The sequence below is a fragment of the Sciurus vulgaris genome (assembly GCF_902686455.1).
Source record: "Sciurus vulgaris genome assembly, chromosome: 7".
Lineage (NCBI taxonomy): Eukaryota > Metazoa > Chordata > Mammalia > Rodentia > Sciuridae > Sciurus > Sciurus vulgaris.
Genome location: NC_136467.1, coordinates 53,656,694 through 53,677,797, shown reverse-complemented (window position 1 = coordinate 53,677,797; position 21,104 = coordinate 53,656,694). Strand labels below are relative to the sequence as shown.

At 39.6% G+C, this 21,104-nt stretch overlaps 1 pseudogene across 1 annotated transcript in view; it reads left to right on the top strand.

Moving 5' to 3' along the window:
* The window catches only part of LOC306666849 (sodium-dependent glucose transporter 1B-like), a 31,967-nt pseudogene extending 11,071 nt beyond the window's left edge, over positions 1-20,896 (top strand). Inside the window, exons 2-4 of the transcript XR_013766702.1 lie at positions 16,494-16,662; positions 18,018-18,134; positions 19,634-20,896. The product of XR_013766702.1 is annotated as a sodium-dependent glucose transporter 1B-like (transcript). The remainder of the gene's footprint in view (positions 1-16,493; positions 16,663-18,017; positions 18,135-19,633) is intronic.
* Positions 20,897-21,104: the final 208 nt, after the last annotated feature.

Genomic DNA, 21,104 nt, shown 5'->3' with positions numbered 1-21,104 from the left:
TTAGTAGCTCTCGGTTTCCAACATTAGCAATTCTCCTTGCTGCTGTCCTGGCAGTAGAAGCCAGCACCTAGTGGGAGCTCTATGAAACTCCTTTAGGAGTCAGAACTAGTGGCTCTCTGTTGCACTCTGCCACTGTCCACCATTTCCTGACTTCTAGCATTTTCAGTCCCATCTCCTGCTCCTTTGAGGGTCAGGAGCCTTGGGTGTTACCAGCTCTTAGTGTATCCGGTTCAGTCTGCTTTACTTGAGAAAGATATCATGCATAAGCAAGATTGAAAAAAAAAATAAACACCCAAAAGAAGTTTTATTAGGATTAGTGCTACAGCATAAGGAAGGCTGCTTATATAGGGAAAAAGGCATGATCATGCATTCTGCAGTGTCCTGCTGGCTAACTCCAGACTTTTTGTTTGGCCTTGAGTAGGGAAAGAGCTCTTCATTGACCTGATTGGGGACTGCTAAAGAGGATGTAGAGGGGTAGAGTCAACCAGAGAAGCTGTGGGACTATGTCATGTTGGATGGCCCTGCAACCAAGACAAAGCTCCCACTCAGCCCTGAGGTGTCTGGGGAAGCTAGGGCTATCAAAGATGGAAGAAAGAAAAATTCAAAGTACTCCCCGGGAAGCTCTGGGCCCGTTTCTTCTGTCTCATTCCCTCCTGGGAGATTTTATCCTCCTTAATCTTAAAAAAAAAAAAAAAAAAAAAAAAAAAAAATATATATATATATATATATATGGTTTTTTAAAAGTTGTCTATTAATAAAGTTTACTTTATTACATGCATGCTGAGAATTGAACCCAGTGCCTCACTCACATATGCTAGACAAGTGCTCTACCACTGAGCCACAACCCCAGCCCCTATCCTCCATAATCTTAAGGAATCACAAGTGAAGTTCTCTGTCTTTTGTAATTTCTTCCTGCTGACCAGAGGCATTGACCCTGTGGTTTCCCAGAAGTATAAAAATCTCTCATTCACTGCTCTACTGATTTGTAGGGGCCTGACTTTTCTCCCAAGGGCACTGGTTGGAAGCGTTGCGTTGTAATCATCTTGACATGGACCTACTATAGCCTGAAGAAGAAGTCAGATGTGTAATCTTAGAGTAAGAAGTATCATGTAAATTATATGGTGGAGGCACAGAAAGGAAACAGCCTGACTGAAGCCAAATGAAGATATCCATGCTTTTTCACCATTGGGCTACTATTAAACAGCACAGGCATTTAGTAGATTTCTAGACCCAAAGAATTTAATGTTAGCATTTTTGCTCACATCACAATGCAGTCATGTTCTCAGGCCATTGATCCTACCTCAATTTGTACTGTTCCCACAAATGGATGATTTGATCTTGATTGTTAATCTCCTCAGAGGATAAACTGCATGGCAGGTCTGGGAGTACACTGGAATTATTCCTGTGAACTGCCTATCTAGCTGAACCCAAGATCAAGTGCTCTTCCTGGCCTGAGAGTGAAAAGTCATGCCCCTCTTGTCACTTACCACAAGTTTTGAATTACGTGAACACCTAGATTGTGTTGATGGTGCGAGAGCCCTACCTGCTTCTATGTTGCTGATGGGAGATTGTGGACAGGGGCTACCTCTTTAGTCCTTTCTCTAACCATTTATTTTTGAGACACTGCCCAAACATTTAATTGCAGCCAGAAGATATGGGAAGAGCCAATAAGATATCCCAATAAGGCAAAGAGGCAAACAAAGTTCAAGGACAAGAGCAGTTGTATGAACTAAGTGTGGGCATGGATATTGGGAGCTTTCTGGTGTTACAACAACTGGTGAAATGCCCAGAGCCCCTTCTCAGGTCCAAGCTAGCCATCTCTACTTTGTTTTACCACCAAGTACTCCGTTCTTTGGGGATATATTTCTCTCCCCAAAATGACCCATGGAATGGAAAGGGCTGAAAAAGACTAATATATCTATGATCTGTTAACTAAGACCACTGAATAAGATCATGAGAGGATATGATGGCAAAACTTGCTATAGCTGCTAAACTATCAAAATAAGAGCAACCTTGTTCATCCTAGAGGCTCAGAAACAGGTAGACAAGCCTCAATTTAATAGTCTCTCTTTTTTGTGTCCCTCCTCCAGACTGATGTTCTTTAGGGCTTTGCCCTATTCTACCTCTCCCTTAACTGCTTTTGCTATCTTCCTATAAACAGAACTCAAGTCTCTGTTATTTAAAAAAAAAAAAAAAAAAAAAATCTTCTCAGCTGTTTCCTGCATCTCAAGTTTTAGAATGAATAGCTTAAAGCTGCTACCGCCCCCCCCTCTTGTTCATTCATTTTTAAATCTCATGACATCTGATTTTCTTCACATTTTTATTTAAATATCTCACACCAAATTGAATTGAGAGTCTCTATGGCTTTTGACATGCTACTAATTTTCATATTAAAAGTCTCCTCTTTTAGATTTTAAAACATGCCCCCAATCTTTTAGCATCTGTGCCTTTTGGTCACCTCTTATTTATTGATTGTATGTCTTCCCTTTGTCCCCTACATACAGGTAGTTTTTCAAGATTTGCCCCTAGCCTTCTGTCATTCTCATGTGAATAACAGACCATCACTTACTCTTCTGCAATTTTAAGCTTTCTTCAGAACAGTTTACTGTCAACCCTACCTATATTCTGTTTACCCCAATAGAGTTATATAGCTTATTTTTTCCTCAATCACATAAAACCAAAACTAATTTTACTCACTTTTTGGACCAGAACTACCATTTTCCCATTTGCAAATTTTTAAAATGTTTTTATTTTAATTTATTTTTATTGTAAACAAAAAATTTTTTAAATCTTAACTCTACATATAAACAACTGCAAAGTCACACAAATTTTCCACCTGCAATTCTTTTTACATTCACCTTTGTTTCCATTTTTGTTAACCTAAAAGTTCAGGACCCTGAATTTTCTTGCTTAATTTTTCTAAATTGGCCTTACCTTAATCCTTGTCATTTTCATCTTTCACAATTTCACTACATACATCTATAACTTAGAGACTTTTGCCTGGCGGGGCCTTAGAAACATATGGGGTGTTTCTGAAGCAATAACCAAGGCCTATTCCCAGAGTTTCAAATGGACTGGGGAAGTGGGGCTCTAGGCAGGGGCTCTTATTCATTCTAGCACTGGTGTCTTATACACTCAGTTTATCATCACATGCAGTACAATTTAGGCTAAGAAACAGTGTTAGCCAAATTAGAACTGTTAATTTTTAAAACATACACTTAGTTTGCTTACATCACTTTGCTTAGCTAGTTTTTGTTCTTTTCCTCTGCCACTTATTTTTTGTTGTAGACAACCATTAACCCATTGTGTTTTAACAAAATTTAATTTAATTTATTACTAATTAACCTAAAATTGCTTAATCTTCATGTCTCCTAATCTTTCCACCCAACTTCTAGTCAAGCATTATTTGTACTTTATTTTTATAACTAGATCATGACTTTAGGCAAGTAACCTCTCTGAATCTGAATTTCTCATCCCTAAAATAAGAAGGTTGGGTTACATGACCTCTACGTTTTTGTTTACATGAAACTTAGAATTTTATTTAAATAAGCTATCTTACTGTTGGTGAATGAGGCTTTCAGTATACCTTATCTAAATACCCAGTTTAAAACAATTTTAATTCTCTGATAGTTTTTACAATTAGATTATTGCTGTATCAAACAACCCAAGGAAAGTGATCACAAACACCAAAAGATAAGACCACTGTCTTCTTTTTTTTTTTTTTATTTTATTGTAAACAAATGAGATACATGTTGCCTCTCTGTACATGGTGCAAAGGCATACCATTTGTGTAATCATAAATCCACATACAATAATGTTGTTTGATTCATTCTGTTATTTTTTCCCCTTCCCCCCACCCCTCCCACCCCTCTTTACCCTCTATACAGTACTTTCTTCCTCCATACTTGCCCCCCTCCCTAACCCTAACTCTAACCCTAACACTAACCCTTCCCTCCCCCCCATTATGTGTCATCCTCCACTTATTAGCGATATCATTCGTCCCTTGTCTTTTTGAGATTGGCTTATCTCACTTAGCATGATATTCTCCAATTTCATCCATTTGCCTGCAAATGCCATAATTTTGTCATTCTTTATGGCTGAGTAATATTCCATTGTGTATATATACCACAGTTTCTTTATCCACTCGTCAATTGAAGGGCATCTAGGTTGGTTCCATAGTCTGGCTATTGTGAATTGAGCAGCTATGAACATTGATGTGGCTGTATCTCTGTAGTATGCTGATTTTAGATCCTTTGGGTATAGGCCAAGGAGTGGGATAGCTGGGTCAAATGGAGGGTCCATTCCAAGTTTTCTAAGGAATCTCCACACTGCTTTCCAGAGTGGCTGCACTAATTTGCAGCCCCACCAGCAATGTATGAGTGTACCTTTCTCCCCACATCCTCGCCAACACCTGTTGCTTGTATTTTTGATAATCGCCATTCTAATTGGGGTGAGATGGAATCTTAGGGTGGTTTTGATTTGCATTTCTCTTATTACTAGAGATGTTGAACATTTTTTCATATGTTTATTGATTGCTTATACATCCTCTTCTGTGAAGTGTCTGTTCATTTCCTTAGCCCATTTGTCGATTGGATTATTTGTATTCTTGGTGTAGAGTTTTTTGAGTTCTTTATAGATTCTGGAGATTAGTGCTCTATCTGAAGTATGATTGGCAAAGATATTCTCCCACTCTGTAGGCTCTTTCTTCACATTACTGATAGTTTCCTTTGCTGAGAGAAAGCTTTTTAGTTTGAATCTATCCCAGTTATTGATTCTTGCTTTTATTTCTTGTGCTATGGGAGTCCTGTTGAGGAAGTCTGGTCCTAGGCCGACATGTTGAAGATCGGGACCTACTTTTTCTTCTATAATCTGCAGAGTCTCTGGTCTGATTCCAAGGTCCTTAATCCATTTTGAGTTGAGTTTTGTGCAGGGTGAGAGATATGGGTTTAGTTTCATTCTGTTGCATATGGATTTCCAATTCTCCCAGCACCATTTGTTGAAGAGGCTATCTTTTCTCCATTGCATATTTTTGGCGCCTTTGTCTAGTATTAGAAAGTTGTATTTGTTTGGGTTTGTGTCCGTGTCCTCTATTCTGTACCATTGATCTACCTGTCTATTTTGGTACCAGTACCATGCCGTCTTTGTTACTATTGCTTTGTAATAAAGTTTAAGTTCGGGTATTGCGATACCCCCTGCTTCATTTTTCCTGCGAAGGATTGCTTTAGCTATTCTGGGTTTCTTATTCTTCCAGATGAATTTCATGATTGCTTGCTCTATTTCTGTAAGGTACATCATTGGGATTTTACTTGGAATTGCATCGAATCTGTATAGCACTTTTGGTAGTATGGCCATTTTGACAATATTAATTCGGCCTATCCAAGAACATGGGAGATCTTTCCATCTTCTAAGGTTTTCTTCGATTTCTTTCTTTAGTGTTCTGTAGTTCTCATTGTAGAGGTCTTTTACCTCTTTTGTGAGATTGATTCCCAAGTATTTTATTTTTTTCGATGCTATGGTGAATGGGGTAGTTTTCATAATTTCTCTTTCTGAGGATTCCTCACTTATGTATAAAAATGCATTGGATTTATGAGCATTGATCTTGTAACCTGCCACTTTACTGAATTCACTTATGAGTTCTAACAGTTTTCTGGTGGAATTTCCTGGTTCCTCTAAGTATATAATCATATCATCCGCAAATAGGGATAGTTTGAGTTCTTCTTTTCCTATTCGTATTCCTTTAATTTCCTTGGTCTGTCTAATTGCTCTGGCTATAGTCTCAAGAACGATATTGAATAGGAGTGGTGAAAGAGGGCATCCCTGTCTTGTTCCAGTTTTTAGGGGGAATGCTTTCAGTTTTTCACCATTTAGAATGATATTAGCCATGGGCTTAGCATAGATGGCCTTTACAATGTTAAGGAATGTTCCCACTATCCCTATTTTTTCTAGAGTTTTGAGCATGAAGGGGTGTTGTATTTTATCAAATGCTTTTTCTGCATCTATTGAAATAATCATGTGGTTCTTGACTTTAAGTCTATTGATATGGTGAATTACATTTATTGATTTCCGGATGTTGAACCAACCTTGCATCCCTGGGATAAAACCCACTTGATCGTGGTGCACTATCTTTTTAATATATTTTTGTATGCGATTTGCTAAAATTTTATTGAGAATTTTTGCGTCAATGTTCATTAATGATATCGGTCTGAAATTTTCTTTCCTCGATTTATCTCTGTCTGGCTTGGGTATCAGGGTAATATTGGTTTCATAGAATGAGTTTGGGAGGGTACCCTCCTCTTCTATTTCATGGAATACTTTGAGAAGTATTGGAATGAGCTCTTCTTTAAAGATTTTGTAGAACTCGGCTGAGAACCCGTCTGGTCCTGGACTTTTCTTTGTTGGTAAGCTTTTGATGACCTCTTCTACTTCATTACTTGAAATTGATCTATTTAAATTTTGTATGTCCTCCTCGTTCAATTTAGGCAATTCATATGTCTCTAGAAACCTGTTGATGTCTTCGAAATTTTCTATTTGGTTAGAATATAGATTTTCGAAATAGCTTCTAATTATGTTTTGTATTTCAATCGTGTCTGTTGTGATATTTCCTTGTTCATTCCGAATTTTGGTGATTTGGGTTTTCTCTCGTCTTCTCTTTGTTAGAGTGGCTAAGGGTTTATCAATTTTGTTTATTTTTTCAAAGAACCAACTATTTATTTTGTCAATTTTTTGTATAGTTTCTTTTGTTTCAATTTCGTTGATTTCAGCTCTGAGTTTAACTATTTCCTGTCTTCTACTACTTTTGGTGTTGGTCTGTTCTTCTTTTTCTAGGGCTTTGAGCTGAAGTGTTAGGTTGTTTATTTGTTGATTTTTACTTCTTTTATTGAATGCGCTCCATGAAATAAATTTTCCTCTAAGTACTGCTTTCATAGTGTCCCAAAGATTTTGATATGATGTTTCTTTGTTCTCATTTACCTCTAGGAATTTTTTAATTTCCTTCCTAATATCTTCTGTTATCTATTCATCATGTAATAGCATATTGTTTAATCTCCAGGTGTTGGAGTAGCTTCTGTTTTTTACTCTTTCATTTATTTCTAACTTCAAACCATTATGATCTGATAGAATACAAGGTAGTGTCTCTATCTTCTTGTATTTGCTTACATTAGCTTTGTGGCATAATATATGGTCTATTTTAGAGAAGGATCCATGTGCTGCTGAGAAGAAAGTGTATTCGCTCTTGGTTGGATGGTATACTCTATAAATGTCCGTTAAGTCTAAATTATTGATTGTGTTATTGAGATCTATGGTTTCTTTGTTCAATTTTTGTTTGGAAGATCTGTCCGGTGGTGAGAGAGGCGTGTTAAAATCACCTAGTATTATTGTGTTATGGTCTATTTGGTTTCTGAAATTGAGAAGGATTTGTTTGACATACATGGATGAGCCACTGTTTGGGGCATAGATGTTTATGATTGTTATGTCTTGCTGATTTATGGTTCCCTTAAGCAGTATGTAATGTCCTTCTTTATCCCTTTTGACTAGTTTTGACTTGAAGTCCACCTTATCTGAAATGAGGATGGATACCCCAGCTTTTTTGCTGAGTCCATGTGCATGATATGTTTTCCCCCATCCTTTCACCTTTAGTCTATGTGTATCTCTTTCTACGAGGTGAGTCTCTTGCAGGCAACATATTGTTGGATCTTTCTTTTTGATCCAATCTGCCAGTCTATGTCTTTTGATTGATGAGTTCAGGCCATTAATATTCAGGGTTATTATTGAGATATGATTAGTATTCCCGGTCATTTGGTTCATTTTATTTATTTATTTATTTATTTATTTATTTATTTATTTATTTTGAGACAACTTGGTTCTTCCTTTATTTGACAATTCTTTTAGGATGGTTCCTCCCATTGCTGATTTGTTTCTTTGTTTTTCATCTCTTCCTCATGGAATATTTTGCTGAGAATGTTCTGTAATGCTGGCTTTCTTTTTGTAAATTCTTTTAGCTTTTGTTTATCATGGAAGGATTTTATTTCATCATCAAATTTGAAGGTAAGTTTTGCTGGGTATAAGATTCTTGGTTGGCATCCATTTTCTTTCGGGCTTGAAAAATGTTGTTCCAGGCCCTTCTAGCTTTTAGGGTCTGGATTGAAAAATCTGCTGATATCCGTATTGGTTTCCCCCTGAATGTAATTTGATTCCTCTCTCTTGCGGCCTTTAAAATTCTGTCTTTATTTTGTATGTTGGGCATTTTCATTATAATGTGCCTTGGTGTGGGTCTGTTGTAATTTTGTATATTTGGAGTCCTATAAGCCTCTTTTACTTGATCTTCCATTTCATTCTTCAGATTTGGGAAATTTTCTGATAGTATTTCATTGAATAGATTGTTCATTCCTTTGGTCTGTTTCTCTAAGCCTTCCTCAATTCCAATAATTCTCAAATTTGGCCTCTTCATGATATCCCATAGTTCTTGGAGATTCTGTTCATGATTTCTTACCATCTTCTCTGTTTGGTCAACTTTGTTTTCAAGGTTAAATATTTTATCTTCAATGTCTGATGTTCTGTCTTCCAGGTGTTCTATTCTATTGGTTATGCTTTCTATGGAGTTCTTAATTTGGTTTATTGTTTCCTTCATTTCAAGGATTTCTGTTTGGTTTTTTTTCAATATCTCTAACTCTTTATTGAAGTGATCTTTTGCTTCCTGTATTTGCTCTTTTAACTGTCGATTGGTGCGATCATTCAGTGCCTGCATTTGCTCTTGCATCTCGTCATTTGCTTCCCTGAGCATTTTAATTATGTACATTCTGAACTCCCTTTCTGTCATTTCTTCTGCCATGCTGTCGTTGGGTTTCATTGATGTAACATCTAGATTTGTTTGCAGCATTTTCTTTCCTTGTTTTCTCATATTGTTCAGGTATCAGTTGACCGCTGTGATATTGCAGATTTCCTCTATTGTCTTATAATATCCCTGAAGATTTCTATTATATCCCCTCTTAGTCTTCAGTAGCCTGAAATCTTGGAGGAAGTTGATAATGCAGTGCTCCACAAGGGAGCTGACTCCCTAGGGGTGGTGGCCTTCTGGTGGGGTATATTCCCTGCTAGTGGGCAGAGGTACCTTCACTTGCTGATGAATGGTCATCCAGAAGGGAAGTAGGTTGTGGGCTGATGCAAGACCAGTTTGGGCCTGTGTCTCTGATTTTACGGTCCTTTTGGGAGAACCTCACCCAACAGGGAGGAGTCACCCGGTGGGGAGGTCTCGCTGGTCGGTTTTCCTCCCAGAGGTTCCGTTCAATTCACAACTACCGCCTGGGCTGGGCAGCCTTCTTCTGCAATGTTCCCAGGGACCCGGACCTACCTCCTGGGCCTGGAAGCCTCACCCTTCACAAACGAATCTCCTTCGGCTGCCTCTCCTCAGAGAAGCTTCCTGCAGTCCTGGAGCCTTCGCTCCGCCCCTCAGTTTGTCTGTGGGGCCCTTCCACCAAGAAGCCGTCTAGGACCCTGCTCTGCACTTTTCGCCTGGCTATGCGGCCCCTCCTCTGAGCAGCCACCTGGAGCCCCTTACAATCGCTCCGAGTCCCAGTGACCCGCCACACGCCTTTTCCTCTGGCAGCCACCTGTTGTTCCGTGCGGTCGCTCTAAGACCAAGTGACCCACCACGCACCACTTTCTCCACCAGGCAGTCACCCAGAGATCTGGTGCGTCACGAGTCCCAAGAACTCACTGTGCACCTTCTTGTCCCGACTGCCTCCCGTAGCCCTGGTGCAGTCACTTCGAGCCCAAGCACCCCGCCGCGCTCCTCCTCCTTCTCCAGACAACCCCCTATGTTCAGGAGCGGATGCTCTGGGACCAAACCACTCACCACGCTGTTCCACTGGATAGCCGCCCAGAGCCCTGGCGCAGCTGTTCCAATTCCAAGCGACGTGCCGAGCCCGTATTTCTCCTTCTCCTCTGGGCAGCCCCCTGTGTTCAGGGGTGGTCACGTTCAGTCCAAACAGCTCACCAAGCACCTTCTCCTTTGGGCAGCCTCCCAGAGCGCGGGTGGGTTGCGCCGAGTCCAAGCGCTGTGGTGAACAGCCACCTCTCCAATGCTCCCAGCTGTGTGCGATCACTGCTCCGGCGGGGGGAGGGGCGCCTCGCCGGCAGTTCTACTTTGCAAAGATCCCTGCTTTCGGGGCTACCGCCCTGTCCGGGGGCTACCGCCCCGTCCGCCTGCCCAGTGGGAAACACTCACCCGGCTGCTTTGAGCTGGTCCCAAGTCTCTCAATATCTCCTTTTCTTGAGTCCTGCGTCCACGCTGCTCCTCCGGATAGCCGCCCAGAGCCCTGGCGCAGCTGATCCAATTCCAAGCGACGTGCCGAGCCCGTATTTCTCCTTCTCCTCTGGGCAGCCCCCTCTTCAATGCTCCCAGCTGTCTGCGATCACTGCTCCGGCGGGGGGAGGGGCGCCTCGCCGGCAGTTCTACTTTGCAAAGGTCCCTGCTTTTGGGGCTATCGCCCCGTCCAGGACTCCTGCCCCGTCCGGGACGCCTGCCCAGTGGGAGATTCTCGTCCGGCTGCTTTGAGTTGGTCCCAAGGCTCTCTATATCTCCTCTTCTTGAGTCCTGAGTCCTGGAGCAACACGAAACGCAGCCACCCTCTAGTCCGCCATCTTGAATCGCACTGTCTTCTTTTAATTGTCCATGTATGATTGTTTTTTGACTTTTTTCCCATAAAAATACATCTGTTTTAGGTTATACTTACCTGCCAACTGTTCAAGACCATGTAGCAGGGTTCAAGAGTCCTATATCCACTAAAAATCAACATTTGTCCTTCTACTTTTAAGGCCAGTTCAGGCTGCCTGGGGGTTATTTGAAGATCTTATGAGAAACCTCTTGATTCTTATATTCTTCCTTTCCTTATATCAGTTGTGTCATCTGCCAGGATGGGCCAGGACCTAATTGACAATGTGACTTTCCTTGGAAGCACTGGGGATACTACACTCTCCAATGACTCTCCTCTTGCTGACTGTGCATCTATAGGATTTTAGTCTCTGGGATTCTCACAATTGTTCTGACTGGGAGTTTGGCTGTCTCACTGGAGTTTCAGGGCCCTTTTAGAGGGGTCTTTTCATCCATCTACTGGGTCCTACTAACCTTGGAGAGTAAGGACCAAAATTCTGGCTGTCCTCTTAGTCCTTTTATCTTCCTTGGGTTTAGCCTCTAAGTCTTGGTTGTTGAATATTCAGAATGCCTGTTCTACCAACCTGTAGTCCATTGTTAAGTTTGATCCTATCTTTCCTGTAGGTGACTGTTAACACCCAGTACTTTAAAATAATCCCAATTTCCAACTGAAAATAACCAACTTGTCTACAAAAATGTCTAATTTTATCAGAAATCTGCATCTAAGAGTAATTGCTGGTGACCTTCCATGACCCTGCTTATAAACACTTTAGAGAAGAGTCAAAACTGTGGATGACAAAGGACTTAGTACAGCTCTGGTGAGAATTTTGACAAGTAAATTTCAGCAACTTGACAAGACAATTTAGTTACTTCAATTGTATTTAGCAATTTAGGATAATAATTATGACTGACAGCATTATGCCATCATTAGATTTTTGTTGGATTAAAATCTGTAAATAATTTTCCTTGTTATTGCCTGCTTAATCACATATGTAGTTTTTTTTTTTTTTTTTAATGAGATCAACTCTTTACAAACCTCCTGTGACTTGTTTAGGCTCTCTACATTTTGCTTAACTCTTTTGATTTTGCCCTCATCGTTTTTTTTTTAACATTCTTATCCTTTCTCATGTAAAATCCTTTCTCATTCATATGCATTGCCTTTTCTTTTTGACCTTTGTAATAAAAAATATAACCCCAATACCTATAACTTAGTATCTCTTTTTAAAAATTACTTTTCTCTTATTGCTGTTTTTTCAAATATTGATAATAATCCTTAAAAAATTCCAAATTACTTTTTCCAAATAAGTTAAAATAGACCTTTTTCCAGTTTCCTCATCCAAATACAGCTGAAGTTACTCTTTTGTATTCTTCACATGTAGGATTATGCATGCCAATTAGAATTTTAACACATTTAGCAGACCCAAATTTTACAAATTTTAAGAAGCCCAGAGTACTTTGCATTTATTTTTACCAGTTACTATTTCAGCGTTTTGACTTACTTAAGAATGACCCAGATGTTTTATATCTATCACTTATATTTATAAATATTTTCCCATTTATATTTACCTAATTGATCCAGTTTTTAAGAATTTTTTAAAATATGTTTTAGATATTGATAGACCTTTATTTTATTCTTTTATTTATATGTGATGCTGAGAATCAAACCCAATGCCTCATACATGCCACACAAGCACTCTACCACTGAGCCACAACCCCAGCCCCTCCATTTTTAATAATTGTGAATTTTGAAGCCTTAAATGAAGCTGTCTAGCCTTTACTGAACCATCTTTATAGAATGTGGATGTTATGCAGTTTTTACTTAATCAAGAGCTCTGTAAGGTTAGATACATAGATACTTGGTCAATCAAAAGATATAGTTGCCAATATTAAATACATCTTATCTACCCACTATTTCTCCAAGTTACATGAATCTTGGAAAGTGTTTGGGTTCATTTTTCTTTTGACAAATAAGCACTTATTTATTTCTAAGTCAACTTGGTACCACATAAACAATACAATATACAAATATGCACAGGTAGACATACAATATATACCTGCACATAAAACGATTTAGAATTAGGCAGAAAACAGAGATTTATGACCCCTATAACCTGAAATATCAGGTGAACATCATTACCTAGGTAAACTGATGTGATGCTGATATTTCCTTGGACTCCTCAAGCCAGAAGGCAATCTTCCTTAGGCTTCTGCTTGAGGTAGGGTGCTGCCCAGCTAGGAAGTCAGGGCCATCCTTCTTCCAATGTCCTTACTTCCAACAATGTGTTTTACACAGGTGTCATGGCTCTTGTTTTGTATATTTTGTGTTACCCTGAGGTAGTGGTTGCTTTAGGACAAGCTGTGTTCTTTTCTGTACTCTCCTATCCTTTCTGTCTTTCTCTATCCAGGTCAAAAATGGCATGTGGGGTCCTGACTCAAATGTTTATGACTTCCTTCAAGTTTGGGGTCAGTAGGTCTAAGGTTCTTGAAGACTAAGTCACACAGACCCAACAGGAGTTGCTCAGGCTAGGCTCCTGGCACAGTTTCATAAAAGCCCAAATGTAGGACATTTCTCCTCATTTTTCTTTCCTTTTCCAGAATGGAGAATTGTTTGCAGCACTGTTACCAAAAGACCCAACAAGAACAAGTTAGAGGAGAAAAGGTTTATTGTGGCTCATAGTCTTAGAGATTTAGTTCATGGCTGGCCAACTCCTTAGCTCTGGCCTTGTGGTGAGGCAGAACATCATGGTTGAAGGGTACGGTGGAAAATAGCTGCTTGATTCATGACATCCAGGAAGCATAGAGAGAACTCTGCACACCAGGGACAAAATATAAATCCCAAAGGCATGCCCCAGTGACCTACTTCCTCAAACCATATCCTACCTGCCTACAGTTACCACCCAGCTAATCCATTCAGTGGATTGATCCACTGGTTAGGTTACAGCTCTCACAATCTGATCATTTCACCTCTGAACATTCTGGCATCATCTCACACTTGAGCCTTTGTGGGACACGTCATATAACAAGAATGATGTTATAAACCACAGATCCATTCTCTGGTCAATACTCTTGATCTTATAGTTTGCATTGAGGCAAGGTTTTATGGCAAAAAAAAAGTCAGACTCTTTTTATTAAGTCTCTCAGACTTAAATTAACCCCAGTTAGTAGACACCTGAGGGTTGAGTGTTTTGGAACACCTGGAGTGTTTCCCTTGTCTTCCCCTTTATTGATAGGCAGAAAAATGTCTCACGGGAGAACAAAAGAAGAGGAGGCAGATGGAAATTTCAGGGTTTTCAAGAGCTAATTTCTTGTTATACATAGATGAAATATCAGATCCTCACAGGTAGAGAGACAAGAGAGTTATGGGTGCTCACTAAACAGGGTGTACACCAGATTCAGAGTTGCAGAAAACAAAGGTGACCCATTCAGAGTGCAAAACAAAGAACATTGCAGTGATACAACTAGTCTGTAATCCAAGAGAGAGCTTTTGAAACCATTCCAGCCACAGAGTGTGCTGGGTGGTCAAGTCAGGGCCAGCACAGATTTCTGCAGTGTGACAAAAGGAATGAAAGAAAGACTAAATAATAGAGGACAGGGACATGGTGGAGGAGTTGCATCCTTCACATGAAGAGGATGGGGAGGCTTACACAGCTGGAGATGGTAGGACAGTATGCAGCAGTTGTGGCTGACCCTGCAGCAATGATTCAGGTGACCACTTGTCATCCACAGACAGATCTGTGCTGCCCTTCACACTTGTCAGTCATCTTTTTCTGTGCCCTCTAAAGGGGAAGGTCTCTTCAAAAGTCACCAAGATGTTACCAGTCAGCCAAGGGTTCTTTTGCCCAATTCAGATAGAAATCATGAATAGGCAAAGTGAAGCTTCCTTAGTGTTAGCACCTCTCCTGGCTGCTCTCCTGGCAGTAGGAACCAGCAGCTAGTGGGAACTCTCTGGAACTCTTCAGCAGTCAGAGCTACTGGCTCTCTGTTGCACTCTGTCACTCTTCATTCCCTGACTGCTAGCTGCCCTTAGTATTTTTAGCCCCATTTCTTGGCTCCTTTCAGAAAGTCCTAGGAAGTTGTTTCACCATGCTCAGTCACCCAGGCACTCAGAGGTTGCAGTAGCTGTGATTCTAGAGGACCCGGCTATTGCTTGAACTCAAAACATATATTTATGGAGCTCACATTAAATACACAACTCACGCGAGACCTCAGTTCCTCAGATCAGACCTCAGATCAAGCATAAGGTGATTGATTCAATCAACCAATGAATTTTTTTACTTTTAAATCCTTATATTAGTGCAGGAATTCATTTTAGAGAATGGATATTGCTATAGTGGGATAACTGGTCACTGGACTTCTACTTTGGATTCTCATCTGACACCGTTTTCTTAAAGGAAGAAATTTAGACCTATTAAATTTAGCAGTTTAGTTGAGCAAAGAACAATTCATGCACTGAGGAGCACCTTGAACCAATTAAGTTTAAGAAAACTCCACTCAGCAATGTGGGCAGGCAATACTTATGGACAAAAAGAGGAAGTTACATATAGAAATAGCATAATTATTTACAGCTTAGCATTTATCTTATTTGAACACATTTAAACATTGTGCAATGTGTGATCAGTCATTTATTTAAAAAAATACACTCTCAGGTTAATGTTTGTTGACGTATTAAGTCAGGTTATACTTTGTTACTGTTTTAGTCTGCTTTTGCATCACTGTGACCAAAATACCTGACAAGAACAACTTAGAGAGGGAAAAGTTTCTTTGGTGCTCACTGTTTCAGTGCCCATAGATGGCTCCTGGGCCCAAAGTGAGGCAGCACAAACCTGGGGCAATTATCCACCAGAGGAAAGCTGCTCAGCTCATGGCAGGGTCAGGAAGTACAGAAATAGGGGGGAAGGGGCCACAGGGAAGATGCACCCTTCCAGGCCACTTCTCCAATGATCCAGCTCCTCCAGCTGTGCCTCACGTGCTTAGTTACCATCTAGTCAGTCCATTCAAAGTAGGATGGGCTGATTAGGTTATAGCTCTCACAACTGAATTCTTTCACCTCTGAACATTCCAGCATTAACAGAAGCCTCTGGGGGACACCTCACATTCAAACCATAATAGTTACATATAAAGACAGTTTTAGGACAAATTTAACTTTTCATGATACAATTGTCTTCAGAAAAATTTTATTGTTAAAGTCATTCTATACATAAGGTATGTAAAAGTTTCTAAGCCTTACAAACTGCACTGATGGCTGGGGATTTCTTTGAAGAAAAATGCAGATTTAGAAATGTTTACATTGGTTCCCTCTGGAATATTGTGGAGCTCAGTCAAATAACTCTTTATGTGCCAGGAATGTTGCTGTTCTAACAACATCAAAAATGAGAATATTTTGATAATTTGAATTTTAACATCAAAATTCTCACATTAGTGTGTCCAGTATATTTTAAAATATAGAAACCAATTTCAAGAATAGACTTAATGGTATTTTTTGTTAATTTTTCCCCCCAGTGTTGGGGATCAAACCAAGGGTATCTCACATGCTAGGCAAAGCATCTACTACTGAGTTCATCCCCAGCTTCTTATTAACTTTTAGAACTTTTAAGGTGTTCTTCAAATAGAAACAATGTAACAGAAGTCTCAAGAATCTTAGAATTTGTTAAAAATTTAGTTTTTAAAAGAGGACATATGTAGGAGTCAATGGCTCTAGTAGTGTTAGTATTGTCATTGTACATTTTTTCCTTGCCATGTGATTGAAGTAATTCTCTGTATTGCATTTGTATCTCACTTGCCACTTTAAATTAGACATATATTATTTTGTTTGTAAAGAAGAGCTATTTGTCTTTATAAATTTCAGGGAACAACTATTGCTATATTGGGACCCACGTTCCAAGATTTGGCAAGAAATGTGAACCGGAACATCAGCAGTCTTTCTGAAATATTTGTGGGTCGTGCTTTTGGATATTTGAGTGGCTCTGTGCTTGGTGGCATTCTTTTTGACTGTATGAATCACTTTTTACTTTTGGGTAAGTAGACACTAATTTTCACTTCTTGGTGATTTTCAAAGAGTTTAGAACTTGTCTTTAAAAATGAAAACAGTAGCCTGCAGAGAGCTTGCAACTGAAATGGGTGGTGTTCAGGTGTCCTCCATGGAAGCTGGGTTTCCGGGGTCCTGGCCTCACCTTGGCAGTTCAGGGGAGTCTGCTGGGCCCTCAGCTGTGTGTGTGCTTAGACTTCCCGACCTTCACTGTAATTTAGGCATCACTCCAGGGTCACACGATGACTGTCCCAAAGACTCTGCTCATCAGGGTGTAGGGCAGATCTCCTGGGGCCACAGGGATCAGAATGAGCTCCTGGAATCCGCCCAGGCTCTGTGGAGGCTGGGTTGAAAGTGAAGGGGCGGGGGATGGTGAGTGCACCGAGGTAGGCCACATTTTTGTCCCTGCTGCCCCATGTCATGATGACCCCAGACTGCTCTACCTGACCCTAGAAATAGATGGCAAAGCTTTAACACACTCTGTTTAGAATAAATTAGCATGTTTAAAGAAAATTTAGATTGATATGATTGAAGAAAGAACATAATCTATTATTGCTGGTGAATAATATCTCATTTCAAAAATAGATTGAAAGAATATATGAATAAATATTACATATTCATATTTATTCACGTATATATGAATTGATAGTTTAGTACAACAAAGCAAATAATTGTGGAATCTTTCTTTGGCTGTAAAAGCATAGATGCAAACTCTAAAATGAAATGTACCCAGGTTTTCAGTGAAGAGAAACCTGTAGTGTATATGTGTATGTGTGTGCATATGTATATTTTACATGTTATATGTATATTTATAGATATAATTTTTATTTGGGTCCAAGTCATTGAACCCAAGGCCTTGCACATGCTACCACTGAACTATATGCCAGTCCAACAATATAAATCTTATATTTCCCTCCCATTCCTCAAGTTATACTACATTCTTATGCCAACTGCATTTTCTTTTTGACCTTTTAATTTATTACCTCATCTAGAAGTCCCTTCTGGTTCTTAAATGAGAAACATTTAATGAAAGAATTTCAGCCTCTTTTGTTATCAAATGTTTCTTTGTAATATAATTTATAGTTTAGTTCTTTATAGTGCTAGAATTATATTCATGTTGTAGTAATTTATCTTTTTGTAATTTATCTTTTATAGTTCCTAAAGATTATAAAATTTTGAAATGACAAGAGCATTTATAAGAGCAGCAACTCTTAGCTTCTCAAGATTACTCAGTTCTAATTTGACCTTATTTTTCATTTTTAGAAGTGTTATGGTGTTCACTTGACCCATGACTCTTCATGAACACTGTTTTTTTTAAGCTGACTTTACCACCTTTCTCCTCAGGGGTGTCACTGGTCACCACCACAGTGGGTCTTTATCTTATTCCTTTTTGCAAGACAGCAGTGTTGCTGATTGTCGTGATGTCTGTCATTGGTGTTTCATTTGGTATTCTGGATACAGGTGAGTGAGCCCTTCATATCAACTCTGGGATCACAACACTACTGCTAGGAAAAGAAGGGTGGGGGATTGTAAAGCATCACTTGCAATGCCCTTGAAATGACATGAACTTTTGGCGTCACCACGTGAGAACCTTCCTGCTAGCATCTACTCTTCTTACCAGTTAGGGAACCAATTTCTTAGCAGCCAACCTGGGAGCTTAAGTTCTTAAAATGATTCTGTTCTTTGAGAGATTGTTGATTTACAGCATCCCAACAGGTAAGGATCCCCTCCCGTGGCTAATTACAGTACATGTGTGCAGGCTTTCATTTGGGGATAGAATTGTATCATTGCAGAGTAAGAGGAATTGATGCTTCAACATGATAAAGCAAGGGAGTGTGGAACGGTTCCTAGGCTGTGAAAGCATAGTAGCAACCTCTAATTTGAAATGTCCCCTGGTATTTGAATGAAGAGAAACTCATGCTGTATACTAACTTCTACTTTTTTTCCTGTTCTTTCTCTCTCAAAAGTCCCTATTGCCCTACAGCACTATTTCTTCATATGTTATCAAGTCTTTGAAAAGCTACTAAAAAACAGGACTGATATTTGTTTAGCACTGAATCCAACCTTCCGTGCCTCCTTTCCCTCCTGTGATATTACTTGATAGATTGTATTTTCTTCTTTAATATTTGGTTGTAAAATGACAGATGGAATTATATATTTATTTGAAAATATCTAATTTTTTTAAAAAGCTAGAGTATGATGCTTCTGTCCTTTCACCTTTTAGGTGTAGAGACAGGGAAAGTGAAAGGTGTTCTTGTTCCCTATAACAGGTATACAAAGACCTGGAATATTAAGGTTCCTGGAAGTGATTTTCATCTGTTTTATACAGAAATAAAGAATGTTCCAAAATGACTATCAGTTGCAAGTGTAGACAGCTTTGATAATTTGACCACTATCAGATATAAAAATTTAGATAGTATACCAGGCATAGTGGTGCACACCTGTAATCCCAGCAGCTCCAGAGGCTGAGGCAGGAGGATCATAGCTAGACTTAGCAACTTAGCAAGACCCTAAGTAACTTAGTGAGACCGTGCCTTAAAATAAAATATTTAAAAATGCTGGGGATGTGGTTCAGTGGTTAGGCATCCCTAGGTTCAATGCCTGGTACCCCCACTAATTTACCTAGTAGAAATATATTTTAAATATTTACAATAAATAGGTCTATAAACATTACTCTGCAGGATGGTGTTAGCGCTGTTTTATAAAAAGCTTTTGTGAAAGTGTCTGGCTCTTGGAGGTAGTTCTTGTAGAATTCCATGTATAAGATGTTGTAAGGCATAGCTCTCTGGTGGTCATGGGTTAAGAGTTCCTTAATCAGAAAATTGACTCAGTTGCAATGTTTGATAACTTAAAACATAATGCTTCTGCCAGGGAATACAAACTCAGTCTTGTTTTCATAGTCATAAATTCTTTATTTTACTAAGTTTAATATAAATCATATCTCTATCTTTCATTGGCAGGTGGTAACGTCCTCATCTTGGATATTTGGGGGGATGAAGGAGCCCCACACATGCAGGCCTTACACTTCAGTTTTGCCTTGGGTGCCTTTCTGGCTCCGCTTCTGGCTAAATTGGCCTTGGGTACCACAGTGTCTGCTGAAAACCACACAGAGCCTGACTTTCAGCCTCCAGCCGCCAATGGATCATCTGAAGCTGACTCAGCCTCTCTGTTTGGATTGCCTGATGACATGAATCTCCTGTGGGCTTACGCTTTTACCGGCACTTATGTTTTTATGGTGTCTGTCTTCCTGTTTGCTCTGTTTTTCAAGAAAAGCTCAAGGCAGGAAAAATCAAAAGCATCTGCTCAGGGATATCGAAGGGCTGAATATCACAAAAGCCTTCTCTGCCTCCTTTTCCTGTTCTTCTTTTTTTATGTTGGAGCGGAGGTAACATATGGCTCTTACGTTTTCTCCTTTGCCACCACCCATGCTGGCATGGAAGAACGAGAAGCAGCTGGGTTGAACTCCATCTTCTGGGGGACCTTTGCAGCCTGCAGGGGCCTGGCAATCTTCTTTGCTACCTGTCTACAGCCTGGCACCATGATTGTGTTGAGCAACATTGGCAGCCTGGCTTCATCTTTGTTTCTGGTGCTTTTCAACAAGAGTCCACTTTGTCTCTGGATTGCCACTTCAGTGTATGGGGCCTCGATGGCAGCTATGTTTCCCAGTGGTATTTCCTGGATTGAACAGTACACGGCCATAAACGGGAAATCTGCTGCATTTATTCTAATTGGTGGTGCGCTGGGACAAATGGCTACTCCTGCAATAGTAGGTGTGGTTCAAGGACAATATCTGGATTTGCCGGTAGTTCTGTACTCCTGTTTGGTATCAGCAATATTCACTGCTGTTTTATTTCCTGTGATGTATAAATTAGCTACCTTGCCTCTAGATCACCAGCGAAAGGAAGACATCAAGAGTAAGAAACAGAAAGCTTTGCTCTCTAGTCCCAGGATATGAAGACGAGAATGATGGGGAGGAGAGCAAAAATGGAATGAAATGGATTTTGAAGTGGTTGAAATGAAGGATACAATAAGGCATATTATAATAGAGATATCTGGAAATATTTCAATGGAACCCACAGCTGATGTCTCCAACCAGTTACTCTCAGATGCACTGGTTTTTCTTTTTTTCAAAGCCAAATGTCAGTCTAAGATTCGAAAAAAAGGGAGAATATGAACTCAGAAAAGGAAAAAATAATCATTCATGATGAACACAAAAGAAAATCCTGAAGAAAGTCTGTTTCTCACAGTGTCTTCTCCAAATTAATAAAATTTATTTTAACATAAACTGTATTTTAAAATCTAGAAACTCCTTAAATACAAAAAGATAATGCTCTAAGGCCATTTTCACAGCTTTTTTTGTTGCTTGCTTTAAATGCCATACAACCAAATTAACGGACATTTGACCAAATATCAGATGCACCAATGTTTGAA